This window comes from Gopherus flavomarginatus, chromosome 8, assembly GCF_025201925.1.
Source record: "Gopherus flavomarginatus isolate rGopFla2 chromosome 8, rGopFla2.mat.asm, whole genome shotgun sequence".
NCBI classification, from domain to species: domain Eukaryota; kingdom Metazoa; phylum Chordata; order Testudines; family Testudinidae; genus Gopherus; species Gopherus flavomarginatus.
This window is the reverse complement of record NC_066624.1, coordinates 110,386,927-110,405,528: the sequence shown is the minus strand read 5'-3', so window position 1 is coordinate 110,405,528 and position 18,602 is coordinate 110,386,927. Positions and strand designations below refer to the sequence as shown.

General features: G+C 45.3%; 1 protein-coding gene across 12 annotated transcripts in view; it reads right to left on the bottom strand.

Moving 5' to 3' along the window:
- LPP (LIM domain containing preferred translocation partner in lipoma) overlaps positions 1 to 18,602 on the bottom strand; it is a 443,967-nt gene that overhangs the window by 385,818 nt on the left and 39,547 nt on the right. For 2 of the 12 annotated variants that reach the window (XM_050964802.1, XM_050964804.1), the window contains one exon: positions 2,561 to 2,630. The exons of the other annotated variants lie outside the window; for them this stretch is intronic. The gene's annotated coding sequence lies outside the window, so the exon portion shown is untranslated. The remainder of the gene's footprint in view (positions 1 to 2,560; positions 2,631 to 18,602) is intronic. 12 annotated transcript variants of the gene reach the window in all.

Here is an 18,602-nt window from a genome sequence, read left to right as displayed (position 1 = left end):
AGCATTCTCCCCCCTTTGTGCAATTGGTTTGTTTGCATGTTCCTCACTCAGACTGGACGGCAGAACCGTGCTCGTCAGGTTCGCTTTGCCCTTGGCATGTATCTGCCTCACCAGAGTGACTGTCCTGGCATAACCCTCGCCTTTCCCTCCCTGCTATTGACCTCACCCCACCCTGTGTCATTTGAAGGAGAGGCTGGAAGCTTGGCGGGGCAGAGGCTCATTTCTTTTTAATTTTTGAGCGTGCTTGAGCAGGGATCGGTTCTTTTTAATCCTCACACCCATTTCATTTGGCAGCTGGTGTGTCTGGAATCAGGTCACAGGAGGGGAAGGTTTAAAACTGAAAAGGCATCAATCCCCTCCTCCCCCCCAACTTTCCTATTCTTCTTAGACGTTGTAACCCTGAGCCCTTTAAGAGGAAAAACAAAAACCAAGACAATCTTAATTTCTGTCCTGAAATTAGCTCCATCTACAGAACACTGTCCATGTCCCCACTGTAATCACAAGGGGGTCACTGAGTGCTTTCCACACCTCACCATTAGACCACAGTCGACGCCTGGCTTATCCATTAAGGCTGGAGGTTCCGTCCCACTGGGTCGCACAAGAGCTGCTGACCAGAAGATATGGATGTGTGCAGCTTTCATCATTTCTCACAGTCCCGTCGTGGGAACCTGGAATGCAAGGGTCTTAAGGTGATGTCATCCTTACCATGTATTTGCATGTCTGTGCATGTGGTTCAGAGCTCAGGGAAGGGGACAGAACAACACACCTGAAGACTGAAGCCCTATTAGTGACTGAATACACACAGCACAGGCTCAACTCAACATGCCTCAAAACATAAGCAGGAGGCACCTCCTCTGGAAGAAAGCAGGCAATAGTTTGGTCTCCAGGTACCATTCAGCCCTTTGCCTCTTGGCTGAATATGTCAAACAAGGAGCATGAGAAAATGCTTGTTTTGATGTAAACACCTGTCCACAAAGAACACAAAGTCTTTTCACAAAAGTTCGCCAAACACAGGTGAGATCCTGCAGGCTAGTGGGCAGGGCATTGGGCTGGGAGGCAAGAGATCTGCCGTCTGTTCCCAGCTTTTCCACCAACCTGCTCTGTGACACAAGGCAAGTCACTTCACTTCTCTGTGTCTCTGTTTCCAATCCCACATTATTCAAGACTGGGATTTTTTAAGATATGCTCTAGTTCCAAAGGAATTATTCTGGGAAGTTCTCTGGCCTGGGTTATGCAGATCAGTGAGATGATCACAATGGTCCAATCAGCCCTTGAAATCTGTAAGACGTTGACTTTTGGTCACTATTGATCTGGGCCGGACTTGAACTTGCAGCCTAGAAGTGAAACCCAATGCACCTGGCAGCTTGCTTTAACCAGCTGAGGTTTATCTTTTTGCTGCCCCTAGGAGCAAAAACATCCACATTTGTTGCTTGTGGCTGGTATTCCCAAACTTTTTTTCCCTGAGGCCCAGCTGTGCAGCTGCCACAGGCCCTGCAGCCCACTATTAGCACTTCTCGAGGAACATCCATTGCAATGATTACATACATATAAACTCTTCCTGGTAGTCCATCGATCCGATGATGACAAATCTGTGCAGATCATCTATTGTTGGTCTCATGGTGTGCCCTCTGATGACTGTACAAGCCAATTCTAGAGGTGCACATTTTGCTGCAGATGGTGCATGGGAAGTTTGCAGTCAGTGGGTTGTGCACTGCTGATGCTCTGTGACGTCGTTCGCGTGCCTCTTGTAGACGGCGGCAGCGGTCTTCCTCAAAGGCGATGCAGGTATTTCTAACTGTTGAACACCACTGTGTTCTGTCGCTGGCGGCGTCCTCAAGGTCCCTAGGTTTGATACTGCTATACTGCAGATTGGCTTTGATGGTGTCCTTGTCACGTTTCCGTGGACGACCTATATGCCAGATGCCCTGGGAGAGCTCACCATACATAAGCTGGCTGGAGATTCTGTTGGCATCCATGTGGCTGACATGACCGGTCCAACATAGCTCTGACTTATAGTTTATAACCCTATAATCCTATATAACCCTAACATTGTAAACAAACAATATCCAGGTTTCCCTCTCCTTTTAATGTAAACAACTGTCACCACAGAAATCCCTAGCAATGTGCACTAAAAGACATGCTTCCAGATCTTTGAAGCCAAACAGTTTTACTAAACCTGCTCTTTAAAAAAATGTCAAGAGCCAACTGTGGTGTTCAAAGAGGTAAAACACAAAGTATCAACACATAAAATTGAAAAATAAGCAACACAACAATGTTAACAAAATTGTTAAAAACTCATTGTGTTGTTTGTTGATTTTAAAACAAAACAGTTATCCAACTTTAAATACTATATTGTGTTTTCATTATTTTTAAGAGTAAAATCTGAATTTCTGTGCTGTGTAAGAGCCAATCCTACTCTATTCTAAATAGAAAAGAATCAAATATTGTAAATAAAAATATAAAACAACAGTTATATTAGAACACACTGAGGCAATGGGTACTCATCCGATCCCGTAAAGGAGAATCCAAACTTCAGGTATGCATTGTCGTATTTTCTTACCACTTTATTTTTTTGGCTGGCTCCATATGTGAAGCTGTAGACGGCCTGGGACTTTCCTTATCTTCTCCACCTCGTTTTCAAAAACGAAAGCGATCCACGTCAGACTGAAATACGTCTTGCCAGTTTTTACAGTTGTAAACAGTGGACTGTGTGCACGTTGCCAGGTTACCTTGCAGTGAAACGCACCGTTGTACTCGCAAGAATTAAACCTGACATATTGCAACGTGGGGGGGGGCTTAAATAATTTTTTCCTATACTGTGTCCAACATACACAGCTCAAAACGGGACATTTCTATTGATTTTACTTAGATTACACAACCACGTGGAGTTAAAGGTGTACTAAGAGCTTGACTGGAGAATGCAGTTGCACTGGCAGACTACCCAGGACTGCATCTCTGCCCACCTTTGGGCCACGGCCCACAATCTGGGAACCCCTGGCCTGTGGGACTCTTCAGAAATAAGTGTGTTGAGCAGAAACTACCACTGATTTTTACTCTAGGCTGAGACTGAACTTACATTTTTCTGTTACTATTTAACCTGCATCTTACTCGCCTGACCAAAGGTCAGTGTTCAAAGCAGGGCAGGATGTGTCATATGAGTTTTAGGAAACGGTTTATGAGAAGGAGCAGGAAGGGCACCTGTTGAACTCCCCTAATAACCGACAGTAGGGAGCCACTGGGACCCAGGCAGCAGTAATATAACCTACCCACTGAAAGCTAGTTTGAATGGGTTTGGGGAGGGAGCAGATTGCGGAAGATGGAGCTGGGCTATTTAAATAACAGTCCAAAAAGAACCAAGCCGTGGGAAGGACTGAATTCCAACAATGCCCACCCCGTGCAATCAAAGCAACACCGCTACCACCACGCTCGTCTATAGATCTCAAAGCACTTTACAAAGGAGATCGGTATCATTATCCCCATTTTGAGATGGGGAAACTGAGGCCCAGAGGGGGGATGTGACTAGCTCAAAGTTACACAGCAGGCCAGTGGTACTAGAACCTAGGTCTCCTGAGTCCCAGTGCAGTGCTCTGTCCACTAGGCAACACTGCCTCTTTGGCACTAATGAGTAATCCCAGCTCAGTGCTTCAGAGGAGAAACACACCTGCTCAGAAGACCCCTGCAGATATGCCAGGGTGTGAGTGAAAGAGGATGACATTTCCTTCCCAGCCCCATCTTTGGTCACTGGCACATGAGTAGGAGTCACCCTAGTTAAGGATCTAACGCCATTCCCATCCCCTTTATCCTAGGAGAGTCTTCAGTGCCAGTCTGCGGCCTGAGCAGTTGGGGCTGGTGGGGAAAACTACACGGGATCAGAAGCTGGAAAATTTGTGCCGTGCTGCAGACCAAACGGCTTCATTCTTAACAGCCGCCTCCGCCTCACCAGTCAGGAGCTGGGAGCTTGGCAGGCCATTTTACCAGGCCAGCAGACACACACAGTAATGCACAACAGTAACATCCTTCATTCCAGCAAGTTCCAACCTCGCAGAGATATAACCTCACCACAACGTACAGCTGTAGACCACTCACATCTAGGAGTTTGCCCCAAGCTCACTGAAATCCACTCCTGATTGCCGCGAGCCAAGCAGAAAGTCTTGGATATTAGCCAACACCGCAAGCCCTCCGGGGTCAGAGGGGATAAGTGTTTTCAGGATCAGGGAGGACGTCTTTCTTTAAATGGCATCTGCAAAGCAGGTGAGACATCGGTTTGATCATCCAACACACTCGTGTTCTCGCTTTAAGCAGCAGATTGCGTGCACCCCTTGTCACTCACTCAGTCTATTCACGTTGAAGGGCCTCAAGCCAAAATGGGCAATGGACGGCAGGCAGGCTGGCTTCGAAAGCTACTGCCCTAAATGGCTGGACTAACCTTCTCTACTAGAACCAATAGCATCCAGCTTTTTATAGCAATGTCTCATCTCTCAAGAAACCTTTGTAGGCATAAAAAAAAAAACTGAAATTTTAACTGTTCAATGTTGTCTGTTGTACATGACTTACATTTGTGTTCTCTGGAGCACACAGCAAAACTAACTGATGCCCTGCAACTCTCACAAAAACGTGAGCTCTGTCACGCTTTAAATAAATATAAGAAGTCATCAGCTTTCTCGATCTATAGGGACACATTCCACTACTAAAATCACACATTCCAAATAAATGTATTTACCTCTCTTACTCTGACAGCCAATCTTGAGGGTTCAAAAATCATGAGTCTGGCCCCCAGAATTACTGAGACTAGATTAATAATAAAGCCATTTTTAAATGAATACAGGAAAGGAGCCTTTACAATTCGTGTTTTCACACTTTTCTAAACAATCGTAAGGGCTAAAAACTTACTTTATTTAAGAATCTCAGCTTTTATTCAAATAATCACATGACTCCAGGCACTGAGGCTTTAAAGAAACACCCCAAAATATGGTGAGACTAGCAATAAAATCAGGAGAGCTGGCAGCACTGAAGATCTTCTGAGTACCAGCAGCGAAAAACTTTAAAATCTAGTCTGCTTGGTATTATTTATGCTTTAAGGTCCGAAGTCAGGAACACAATTAAAATCACGTGCCTAAGTCTGATTGACTTCAACAGGACTTTAAGAGTCCTTCCCGAATATAGATGCTTTCCTGAATCAGGGCCTTCGTTTGCTTTTCTGGATTTTCCTTACCTTGGAAAATAGCAGTCAGTGATGTTATGTTCACTTTCAGATTCTTAATGCCAGGATCCCTGGATCTCAAACATTGTAAGGGGATATTTTAAAGCGGAGGCTTTTCACTGGGACATTTAAAAAATAAACTGGAGAAACATTTCTATTGCTCTTAAATTTTATACAGCAACTCGTTTGTATGAAGCGTGAATTAGGGGCTCGATTTCAGTTGATGTCCCTTTAAAGCTATTCTAATTATGACGCTGGCTAATATTTCCCACTCAGGTGCATGGATTTGTTAATGCAGGCCAACTCATGTTACATATCTACATACACACACACACATATGCACACACAGTCTCTTGTATCTAGGTACAGCGCTGGCTGTCACTGATACAATACACACACAGACGAGAGGAAGGGGACTAAAGTATTATCTTCACACAAAGCGTTTTAGGTTACTGGGCAAAGAGGAAGCAAAGAGGCAGATCTTGCAGATTGCCTGAACAGATACACCAGCACATGCATGCCATGCCTAACTAAAAGAAGAGTGGAAAAATAAAGAGACTTTATGGGTGTCTCAATAATTACATATCTGTTACGTTATGTGCCCGAAAGTGAAACATAAAACTGCCATCACCACATTTATTTCCTAGTGTGACGTCCCCTCCTACAATGTACAAAAGGACGGGTTACATCATGTGCTTCCACAGCAGGAGAATGTACAGTATGTACTGTAGTTCCAACAGCTGCTACAGAGCTCTGTACAGAGACAGAAGACGGGAGGAGACATACACCCCCACCAGGTCCTGTTATTTAGATGTCCTACTCTGCTTTCCTTTTACTCATCTTTCATGTTGATGCTTTAGCTGCTACCTATGATACCAACCCAGAAATATTTTCCACCTTTCTGTTCTTCCAATGACGCCCACGCTCCCAAAGCCTTCTATGTATTTGTTTTTAATCCGTTGTCACTGTCACTCCGGGTCATGCCACTGATGTTTCAGCTCTTACAAGGTCAGAATACATAGACAGCATTAGATAATATACGAAAGAGAAAAGGCCACTTCTCAAGGTTATGAGGCCTCTACAGCTCATCTAACTTTGCAGCATGTCCTATCTGGGTAGTGACGTCTTCCAAATGCTTCTCTCTGCATCTTGTTTTTCTAAGAATTAACTGCAATAGCAGGAAAAATGTCAGCAAATAAACACACGGCTCCGTATAAGTCAAACCCGAGCAGCTATCTGGAACAGGGGGCTTGATGGGTTGTTGACTGTAGTATGACATTAAGTCACATGCTATACCCACCTCTCTTCTCCCAGTGGTTATAATGACCCCACTCTTAAAATAAATGTAGATGAAATGCATCTGAAAGGTAAAGCCTTCCATGAAAGACCATTCGCAAGGGCAGTCAAACTTTCTGGCCCACGAGGCAGCCTGCATCTGACAGTGCCTTTGCTAGTGACCCATACAGTTAAACTGAACAAACACTCAAAAGCATCTTATCGGGAAGGGTCCTACCCAGGTATGGAGATGGGCATAATGAGACTCTTCCATCTCTGACCCCAAAGATTCTGGGACAGCTGGGATGGCATGCCGTTCTCCCAGAGCTGCGTCTCCGAGCCGTATGGCCAGCTGCCCCCGTGCACCAGCCAGCCGGTGGGCAGACAGGAAGGGAAAAAGGAAGTCTATGGCTGGAAACAGCAAGCTGGGCAGGTAAGAGACCAACCCTGGGAAATTCAGAAGCCTCTCTGGGACTTTTCCAACCTGGAAATTAATAAATTAGTTAATAAAAAGGAGGGACACATGCATTCAGCTCCAAGATACAGACAGAATCTTGGAGTCGAGTGCATGTATCCTGGAGTGGAGTGCATGTGTCCCTGCCTTTTATTAATTCTCCTGTGCTGATTTATTAAACCCTTTTCCATTCCCACCCTCAACGTGGGAGTGGAAGGACACAGCAAATATTTTCACCAGAGCCTGGTGTTTGAACCGACATCCAAAGCCTCCTCATTAGTGACCAAGGCAGAGGAAGAACAGGCTGACTTTGGCTGATGTCAGTACAGGACAGCTGCTCCCCCACTCCCTCCCCAAGCACGTATGAGGAAATTTTGATGCCATGACTGTAGATTTTAAACAACTCTTCCACCACCGAAGTCTGGTGTAGCAATTGGACGGGTAGGTGGTTCTGGGGTCAAACATGCCTTTTATGATCTTTGTTATTATCCTTTGTATTTCCATAGACCCTAAACACTGCAGTCATGGACTTGCACGACTCCATTGAACCAAGTGCTGTAGAATGACAAAACACAGAGCTTACAATCTAAAAACATCCATCCTGGTTTGGCTAAGTTATAAGCCTTTGGCCTTGCTGCCTTCTCTAGCATAAATACATAGCAACATATACATTTTAAAAAAAAAGAGACCCTACCAAAACAAGTCACTCTCCTGCACACCCTCTTCCCACCCGGGGAGAGGATGAGAGAACAAAACATGCCCCAGATATATAGTCACGTTGTTTAGAAGGCACTCGGATGCTTCAGCGATGAGCACAGGACAAGAACATCTCCAGAAGAGAATGTCGCCCATTGCTGTTTGCACGCATGCAGCAGAACTTGCTTTCTCAATGTTCCAGCTGCACTATGCATGCTCTGCAATGCTAGGTAGCAGACACACACTCCTATACCTCCGCATGGAGGACAGACAAAAACTGCTCCTCCCGGTTCACCCACTAATGCTGAGACTGTCTCTTACCAGGTTGGCACGATGGTGCCACGATCTCAAATGGGGCCACTAGATGACAGGCTACCATAAAATAATAACCTTGAGGCAGTGAATTGGAGGGCCTCGACCCTGGGCGAGCTTCTGGGTGCTACTGCAATACAAACAACAATGAACTCCTGGCCCACCCATTGTCTGTGTTTTGTTTAGCTTTGATTTGCCAGGCTTCTACTTAGAAACCCTAGGAAAGTTCATTAGGAATGAAAGAGCAACTTAGAGAGAGGAGAGACAGATGCTGCCTGACTGGATGTGTGAAAAAATTCTGACAGGCAGAAATCATGGAACTCACACATCTTGTGGTGCTATCTAAGTAATAAGTCATCGACTAGAATACTGACGCTCGTAGTACTAATGTTGTGTTCCCTTTTTGGAAGCCACTCCCCCTCTGGATGACATCTGTCACGGTGTATGTTCCTAGAACAGGAAGATATTTTTAAATCTCTCGCTGTGGCTCAAAACTGTGAGTGCATCAGCCAAAATACCTCCCACTGGTGTGTTATATATAGACCTACGCAGATATAGATAGTACAGAGAGACAAACCGAATCTAGCAACGTTACAGAGACATGCTTCTGAAGATCTCATAGCACTTTATAAGAACTTTCCCGGCCTGGGATTCTGACCACATTACCTTGTGCTGTGAATCCCTCCACTGGCTCCCCACTCTTCTGTCAGAGCAAGCTCCATATCGTGACTTCCAAGGCCCTTCACAACTCTATCCCTTCTTGCTAATCTGCTCATCTCTTCTTCCTCATCCCCCTACCCTCTCTGCTACACTGCTGATGCCAGATTCAATGTTCTCTTTCTCCCATAGCATTCTTTCGGATGCCTCTTATACACAGAATATTATTCTCTGAATTTATCCATAAAGCCACTAATCTCTACTCCCCACAATCCCTTCTTGAGTCCACCCTCTATCTACCATGAGGTCTGCAAGAACTTAATTCACCACAGGGTACATCTAGCTCCAAGCATGTAAGATTCCAGCCCAGCTGTGTGTGTTTTTATTAACGTTAGGATCAGGTAAAAGCAGTGGGCAATAATGGACGTTGTTCTGCAACCTCAATTCTAGCTGTGGACCTCAATGGAGCTGCTCTCATGTCCCCCAGGAACTCCTATGACATCGAGTTACTGCTGCAAAAAGTTATTGGAGAAAGTACAACAGATTTTCTCATAAGCATCAAACATATCAGCATTTCAAACACGGAGTGCTGCAGCCTTCAGAGACAAGATGACGCTTCAGCTCTTGATACAGTTATCTGCCTAATAATAACCTCAAAGAGCGTGCTCTGCCTGGCAGCACGCCAGACCACATGCTGCCTTTCTGCAATTTAATTTGTGTGTATGTGTGTGTGTGTGTCAGACATGGAAATGTTGACTCTAGGAAATACAGAGTTTTCTGTGAAAACAAGGTTTTGAGGAAACAGACTTTTAGAGAGAGGAAAAAAAGATGTGTCTCTTTTCTCTTCTTTCTTTATTGTTTCTGTCATCCAGGGTTGGGCAAGAATCTAACTCTATTGCTGTTGGTTGTGCTGGAAATGATTGCTTGGATCAGCTCCATGAGGTTGATGTGAACATTATTCAAGGCTACAAGGACAATGATTCAGAAACAAATGAGCACCGACTTACGTGTTTTCGTAGGGCAAATTAACACACACTTGGTCTCTAGGCTGAGGGGGTCCAACCAACTTGTGTTTTTACTAGGGGAAGGAAGACGTCACCTGGCAAGATGAGATTAGGACACAAATTCCAGCACTCACAAGCGACAAGAGAATTTCCCCGAGACAGAGTAAATGCATTTAAGGAAGCAACGTCTCTGTGTCAAGCTTTCAAGGAGTTTTAAAACTACAATGAGTTCAAAACAGTTACTTTAAAAGTTATGAAAAAATGGCCTTGACAAAAGGAAGAATTTTCTGAGGTGTGGAAATAAGTCAACATACTCCTGCTACGGATCTGGCCTTACATAGATAAGGTGTATGTATTTAAGGGTGCACTACATTCCAGTACAATTCTTATCACAAGCAGATGAATGTGCATTTTAACATATAAATATATGCATAAGAACACAAGAAAAGCCATACTGGGTCAGATCAATGGTCCATCTAGCCCAGTATCCTGTCTCCAACAGTGGTCAGTATCAGAGCTTCAGGTGGTGTGTACAGAACAGTACAATGCGTGTGATCCACATCTATCTTCCCCTCCCAGCTTCTGGCAGTCAGAGGTTTAGAGTCACCCTGAGCATGGGGTTGCACCCTTGACCATCTTTGCTAATAACCATTCATGGACCTATCCCTGCATTAATTTATGCAAACACATACATGTGCATCCCTGTTACATGATGATGCTGGCATAAATGTTTTACGGGCCCGGTCATATTATTCACAAGTTACAAAGCTCTGCTCATTCCAGTAAAATGTTTGCATCGCATGACATCAACTCCCATTTTATGCCACATACATATCCCATTTCAGAAATGTTTGACAGAGTAGTTTTGAACATTTTTATTACTAATCTGCTTCGTAGCCCTCCCCCACTGGAGACTCTGAACGCCACATTTCCCTCCCATCACCTCCCACTCAGAAACAAACGTATGCACACACATCCCCCCAACACTGAAGGCCAAATAACAGTCCACTGAAGTCAGGGTAACGCCATGTCTGACTTTGGCCTCACTGCATGACAGGTGAAACTGTCCACCTACATGTGCGTTTACTACACCCACCTATTTGCACCCACAAGTGCAGGGGCTGGTGCCTTCTCTGAAAATGTCATCCTCGGCAAGACGGCTCTCAGTACAGATACTTAAGCAGGAGAGGTCATTAAAGATGCAGAGTACAGAGTCACTGGAACCTTTTCCACAGGAGCTGATTACCTATCTGTTAAATACAGCTCTGTTCAAATAGCGAAAATGGAAGTTAATTATCTACACGTAGAGTTTCCAATTTTTACCACTTAAAAAAAACACCCAAAGCCACTCTCTTTTTCTCCCCGTCTTTATTTGCTTGTTAAACAGTCCTTGTGTGCTTTGGATCCAATAAAGTTCAGTTTCTGCTTCATCAGCTTAGAAACAGCCAAATTTGGCAACTCTGGGCCCCTCTGAGGTCATCAATCCTTCCTCGCAAACCTAGCGGTCATGGAGTGATCTCTTCCTTAGCCTGGCTTAATGACAGTATCTGAGGCCCTATTTGCACCTCGTGACAGGTGTGCGAATAATAGTCAGTCAGTCAAGATCACCCCAGAAATATTCTTGTAGTAATCCCAGGAAGTAGGATTTGTCGTGGCAGTTCAGAATGCTGGTCTTATCAAGTACTTTGTCTCTGACTCAGCTCAATGTCTCATGGCTCAAATGAAGATCAAATAACTATACATCCTATTCAATGTGCAAGGCAGCACATCGGGGAAATTTCCCTCCTAACCCTGGGAGATGAGCAGCTTACACCAAGAAGCATGACTTTTGGTGGGAAAACCTAAGCAAGGCCTGAAACAAGCATGATGAGCTTTCTTCTGTCTTTTGATAGGTTTTCATATATTCTTTGTATCACAGAATGCAAGAGGGAACCATGATCACGGAGCAGGCTATTTGCTGAAGTTCAAGTGTCCATAGATGTGGTTGGGTAGCTGCAATCCCAGTGCATCCAGCAAAAGCTGCCAAAGCCTTAGTATTATATGCAGAAGGACGATACATTTCGGGGGCTGACCAGACTGATAAGGCCTCTTTAAAATCAGAGTAAATGAAAGTCACAGAAAGATCAATTTAGGAGAGGTACAGTCCAGTGGCTCTGCACTGCTGGAGGTTCTGAACTGCGCATTTCTCTTCCATCACCTCCCATTCAGAAAGAGAAAGACATGCACAAACCTGCATAAGTTACAGGCAGTCTTCAGACTTACGACATGATTGGTTCCTGAAAATTGCATCGTTAAGTCAAAACGCTATAACTCGGAACCACAATCCACTCCAGTGCAGGACTGAGAGTACTTCAGTCGAAACCAATGGCCGTAAGTCGAATCAGGATGTCAAAATTCAGAAACATCATAAGTGCCACTCGTCTTAAGTCGAACGTTGTAAGATCAAGGACTGCCTGTATATTTAGTTCTGTCTCACCAGCCGGGGCTCAGGAGTGCTGAGTTCAGTTCCTAGCTCTGACACAGACTTTCTGTGTGACTCTGGGCAAGTCACTTGTTCTCTCCACACTTCAGCTCCCCACCGAGCAAATGAGATAATAGCATGTCCCCACCTCAGAGAGGTGTTAGGAGGAAAAACACAGATACCAAGGGTAACAGGGGCCCCAAGACAGAACTAAAATGTTCATCTCACCACCGTCACCCGGGAAGGCAGACACTGAGGCTGCACAGCAAGAATGCACGACCAAGTAGCTGCAAAGGGTTAAGAGTGACACTGTCTCTGAGAGGTGGCTGGCAAGTGCCCCAGGACACTTTCGACCATCTCCAGATCTGGACATGGCTCCTCCAGCCAGGGAAGGCTGTGGCGTGCACTGAGCTAGGCACAGTCTCCCGACCGCCACGCAGGGGCCTCTTCACGGACTCCTCCGAGGCACCCTCCGTGCTGCATCTCCGACAGCCCAGGCACAAGGCTGGCACCTGACAGCAGGGAGACACTTTCCTGGGCCAGCCACACGCACCCACCCAAGTGCCACCCTACTCCTACAGAAGGCAGCTTTTGTTGCACACCACACCCAGAAAGAGGCCTTCCGACTGCAGCGTGCTGAAAACGAAACAGAATGCTCTGTACCGCTCAGTTTTGGAAATTACTCATCTCCTCATCCTCCCCTCCCCCCTCAAAATATAATATTGCAGACCAAAAGAAAGGAGTCGAGATAACTGGCAATTTAAGATGTTTTAAACTCAGCTGCTACTAAGTTATTATGAAGTTGCACTCTTCAGCACATACTTAAAATTTCACTCTTTCCTCTCAAGTCTGAGCCCTCTCCCAGCCCAGTCGTCATTTTTGCTGCTCTTCTCGGCGCTCTCCTTTCCCCTCTCACTCCCTGCCCAGTCTCTCAATCTCCTTTCCTTACACTGCCTTTACTCGCTTTCCTCTGGCAGCTTCCAACCTCCAGCCATTTCTCCTAAGGCTCCATCGCCTCCAAATCCCCTGCCACAGAAGTCCCTTTTTCCAGCAACCCACCTTATCTTGCTTTCCTCTCCGGCAGTCCACCCACACCCTCCCTCACCTGGGCCCCCTCTAGCAGTGATTGCAAACTCTCCGAGACAAGGGCCTTCCTCTGTTTGTAAAGTGCCATATAAATGTACAGGGCTGTGTAAATGATAAATAATAATATCAGCATTCCAAGATAGCTCTGCATGTGCTACCAACATTAAGCCCACTTTATGTTTGCTTTCTCCGCAGCATGCTAATCTAAAGCTGGTTACTGCTAGACTATTTCTCCTTATCTCTTATCTCCTGGACTATTACTTACATTTATCAACATTCTTCACAAATGGCTGAGAAGGGGAGGTGAATGAAGTAAGAGCTTTACCAATATTGCTAACCCACAACCTCAAACCCCGAGACCCGCAGAAGCTTGTGTGAGCAGCACACTTATCCACAGCTAGAAAAGACTAGACTGTGTTATTTTCAACCTCCACCTCAGACCCCATGTTCACTCCATTTTCATTAAGATTTTGGGATAGCAAATACACAAGGCTGGATCCTCAGCCGGTGTAAGTCCGGGTAGCTCCACTCAACCCCACATTGATTTCCACCAACTGAGAATCTGGCCCACAAATCTTACTATTTGAAACCTGGCTTTGGATTTTCTGGCATGCATCGGAATGAGAAGACAAGAACGGAACGGTTGTGTGTACAACACTGGCCCCGGGGTGAACGGTAGAGCCAAACTCCCACAAAAAATCCATGAGCCTGAAGCAAAAGCCACTTTGGAAGATGAACATCCAATCCCTCAGTCAGCGCTGAGCCGACGAAAATAACTGGCTGGCTACTTTGGCACCGAAAGTCTCCGAATGATGAAGCAGTCACCCAACAGAATCAGCGTCCCTTGACCGTCAGCAGCATGAGATCCTTGGTCAAGAGTGCTCACAAGTCAGTTGACAGAGTTCATATAATCAGCTGGTTCCTTATCTTAAAAGAAGATACTCCAAGGCTTAGGGTTATGTTACAGCAACTCTCTGCTCTCTGGCCTCCTTCGGACCCAGGTCTTTGGACCTTAGCCCCTGCCCACTTCTCAGACATGCCCCAGCCTACAAGAACTCCAACAACTCGTCCATTTCAAACTCTTCCTTCTCAAACGCCCTCTTTGCTTTGAAAATCCTTCATGGGCCTGTTCTGGACTAGCTCCAAGACTAGTCCCTGGTCTCTGTAGCTTCAACAGCCATTTTAAGATTTCTCCTTCACAGCTCCTACCACCAAAAACGACCTTCCCTACACTCCGTGTGGAGCTCTGCCTGATTCAGAGCAGGGAGTCGAACCTGGGTCTTCCACTTCCCAGGTGAAGGCCCCGACCGCAGGCTCCTGGCTATTCTGGGATCCCTTTCTCTGTGGCTGTTCAGAAATTCCAACCCGGTGCTGAACAGCCTTCCCGACAACAGTTTTGGCAAAACCAATACGTTTCCACAACAGGTTTGTTCCATCACATCGAAGTTTTCTGATCAATGACATTTCGTTGAAAAAAAAACCCAAACAGTTCTTAGCCCTTTCGTGCTGCTCCACATAGAATTAACTGATAACTAACTCAGTGTTACAGATGTAGCTTGTACGTCAGCTGCCGTATTCAATAACAATGTATTGTGTTATCAGGACTCTCATCTAAACCCTTTGGGTAAAGCTGTAAAAGCCCCCAGCCATAGTCAAATTGTACACTGAGAAAGGAAGGGATTCGAGTGCACAACCTTCAGGGACACGAAAGCTCTCCTTGGCATCACTGCTGCAATCAGAGGCGGTAGTAATTGCCAGCCCGCTGATTAGCAGGAAACTAGAAATCAATTCAGGGCACTTGTAGACAAAGCAATCATCTAGCAAATGAAGAACACAACACAAAAAATAGCCTCCCTCCTAGCCAACTGCACCTCCCTAAACTTCAGCACTGACCAAACCAGGAATTTTTAAGCACAAGCATTCCAAATGGAATCTGACGATTCGCCCATCCGTTCGGTTTTCACCTGGACAGCCCGGGTTTTGGCTTGTGTGTCCAGGTGCCATTTGACAAGCCCTGATGTCCATTTTTTTAATCTTGGGGGAAAGGGGCGGAACAGGGGGCAGGGCCTTGGGGGTCTAGTTACCAGCCATTAGAAAGGTAGCAAGCCTAGCCCATACATTTCCACATGACAACATCCACAGGCAAAAAGAGGCAGAGGTAGAAGTAAGCTGCCTTGTACCTACCAATCAGGCTGGTCAGTGCAGTTATAATGGCCACTTTTGAAAAATGTCTCCTTCACACTGCTGTTTGAACTGCAAAGAGATAGCTCCCTGTTCTCTAAAGATCCGAATGCCCAATGGCGTGGACAAGTCTATAAGCATCTTCCTCCAAGAAAGCAACTTACAAACACAAAAGTAGAGGGGCTAGATATCAAAGGAGCTTCGAGACCACAACACATGTTGAACGTGCTCATGGATTTGAAACACACTGCTCTGAAAACATTACCTTGATTCAACAACACTAGGAGACAAGTAGTCACACATTGCCCTTCTTTAGAACCTGCTCCCAATGGCAATATATTTGCAGACTCCAAGGGTACCTCGACACCGCAAAAAGAAAAGAAAAACCAACCCTGCAGCAGCAAGTCTCAGAGCCTGGGTCAACTGACTCAGCCTCTCCACGCAGGCCTAAAAATAGCCATCTAGACGTGTGAGCTCAGCACCTCTCACCAAGTTTGAGAGCTGGGCTCCAGCCCGAACTCAAACATCTCCACGGCTGCTTTTAACTCCACAAGCTCAAGTCAGCGGACCTGGGGTCTGAGACTTGCTGCCGAGTGTCTTTTTTGCTGTGCAGACGTACCCTAGTAGTAGAGGGTCAGGCTGATAATGCCGTTGGTTGAAGAGCTCGAAGTGCATTATGAGGGAAGTTATTAGCCCCACTTTAAAGACGGGGAATAAGGCACAGAGTTTAAGCAATCTGAAGCACTGAGCCCCCAGAAAGCTGCCAAAGTATGCGGCAACTGCAGGCTCCGGCCATTAGGGACTTGCCCAAAGTCACACAGCTAGTCAGGATCAGCACCAGGACCACAACCCAAAACATCCATTGTTATGATTACAACTATTAACTATTTGGATTGTGGTAGTGTCTAGGGACCCCAGCCATAGACCAGGACTCCATCGTGCTAGGCGCTGTTTCATGTTTCAGGAGTTAGATGATTCTAGAATGTTACAATACTTTTTAATAGCACTTACCCATCCGCTATCCTGATTAACACACTACATATCACGTTACATGCTGTAAACCTGCAGGCTTCATTATACGCGGTGTTAGTACAGAACATCGACTGCTTTTAAAGGCAACCTGCTTGCTTGCCCTGTGCTGAATGTTTTAGCTGGCTGGTGACCAACTCCTACTGTAGTATATACAGTGACTGTGTGTGTTATTCTGCAACATTATCATATGTGTAATTGACTATTGGGCAAGCTTACACAGCTGAAGAGATGAGGAAAAAATTCCATGACCCACTACAACAAGGCTTTTTCAAGCAGCTGAACTTTGGGGCTACAGTTTTCAAAAGTGACTAGTGATTCTGGAGGTTTCATTTTTGCGGTGCCCAGCTTGAGACACCTGAAGGTGGCCTCGGCATTTTCCTGAAAATCAGCAACCTTGAAGAGGTCCCAGGACTTGTCTATACAGCTCAGCAATGCACTCCAGAGGAGTGTGACTCCTTAAGTGCACCAACATGCTGGCTGCACACTAACTGAGCCAAACCTGAAGAGCCCTAGTGCACATTAAAGTAGCGCTGTAGTAAAAGCTGAGGCCCCCTTAAATCGCTGGTTCTTTTGAAAATACTAGTCTTTTGTTTTTAGCAACAGTCACTTTGCTGGTAAAAATACCTCCTGAAGAAGCCCTACAGAGATACACAATAGTCTCGTGGCTCAATTCCACAAACTTCACCCCCAGAACAACAGATGATTCCTTCCATTTTAGCTGGAGCACCCTCACATTTCCCGTGAAATCACCTTTCACTAAAGATGATCCAATTGACTACAAGCTCTTGCTGGCAGTAAGAGTTTGGGGTCGGGGGGGTTGGTTTTTTTAAAAAGGCACATGGAGAGGTACCAAAGAAGAGGACCCATTGTGAAATGACTGAAGTGCAAACAATCCATTGGCAAAGTTCAAATGCAAGTGAAATGACAAATGCTCTTCAATTTCACGGCAATTTGCCAAGGAAAAAATTACACACACAATGTACTATTTAACTGATTGTTTTCTATTTCTTAACATCCATTTACCGCCCCCCCCCCTCTTTTTGGTTTTAATTTCAACAGATTATAACAATTTTTTTTTTAGAAAAAAATGCCTACACTTGATGAAGACTGATTTATCTGAAGAACAAAAACTATACGGAAGGGAAACAGCTGCCACAGTGGACTGCTCTGCTGGAACTGGTCTTTGCAATATCTGCAGAGCAGGAGATTGACAATACACAACCAGCCCAGAGCAAGAACCAGCTTCCTTCCTAGCACAGGGAGCCAGCTGGATGTTCGAAAAGTCTTTAAAGACTGATGAGTCTCAATATTGTGCCCTCTCTACCAAGCAGTAGCAGATTTGGGGACTTTGCAGGTCAGGTTCCTATTGGAGGAGGAATTGGTGATGCACAGTCCGGGTATGTTCTTAGTGTAACTTCTTTATTTATCCCAGTCCTTGAATAGAGGTGATCAAAAACAGCACACAAGCTGTTTCAGAAATCTCATCCCAAACACCAATACCTGGTTCCCAGGAAAGCAATCCTGCCCCAAGAATTGATTCTATTAGACAGATTAAGGCAGTCAACTCTGCAGCTGCTTGCAACATCTCCCACAAAAGAACCAGATCACAGAGCTAACAACAATACAGCATTTCTTCAAAGCCCGTACACTACTCACAGGCTAGGAAAAAAAAACTTTTACGATTAAGTAACATCACTACCTGGTAATTCCTACCATAACGATATGTTGCTGGGATCACATCATCATATACTGACAACAGGCGTCAGTGGTATTAAATACTCCCAGATTTCAGTTTTCCTTTGAGTAACTGCTGCATTACTTTTCAGTGGGAGTGTAATTTTACTAGTAAAAAAAAAATACTTTATAAGTAATAGCACTTTTCAGCCTAAGGTTGCAAAGCTCCAGCTACCTGGATCAGAAGGAGCTTAACATAAGGGAGAGGATTGGCTTGTGGGAATCAGGACATCTGTGTTTTATTTCCAAATTTCCCATGCTGCCTTGGCTATGTCACAACCGCCATGTGCCTCAGTCTCCACATCTGTACATCGAGGATAACAATACCACTCCTGGCTCACCAGCTTGACTCAATATTTGTTAAGGATTCTGAAATCTTCAGTTACAGAGGTGCAAAGTATCATTACAAAGACACAATACGGGACCATAACTCTGCCATCCAGTCTATGCAAGTTGATAGATTCTTCACCCCTTTCATATCATAAGGCACCCATCACCTTGTTACCTGGG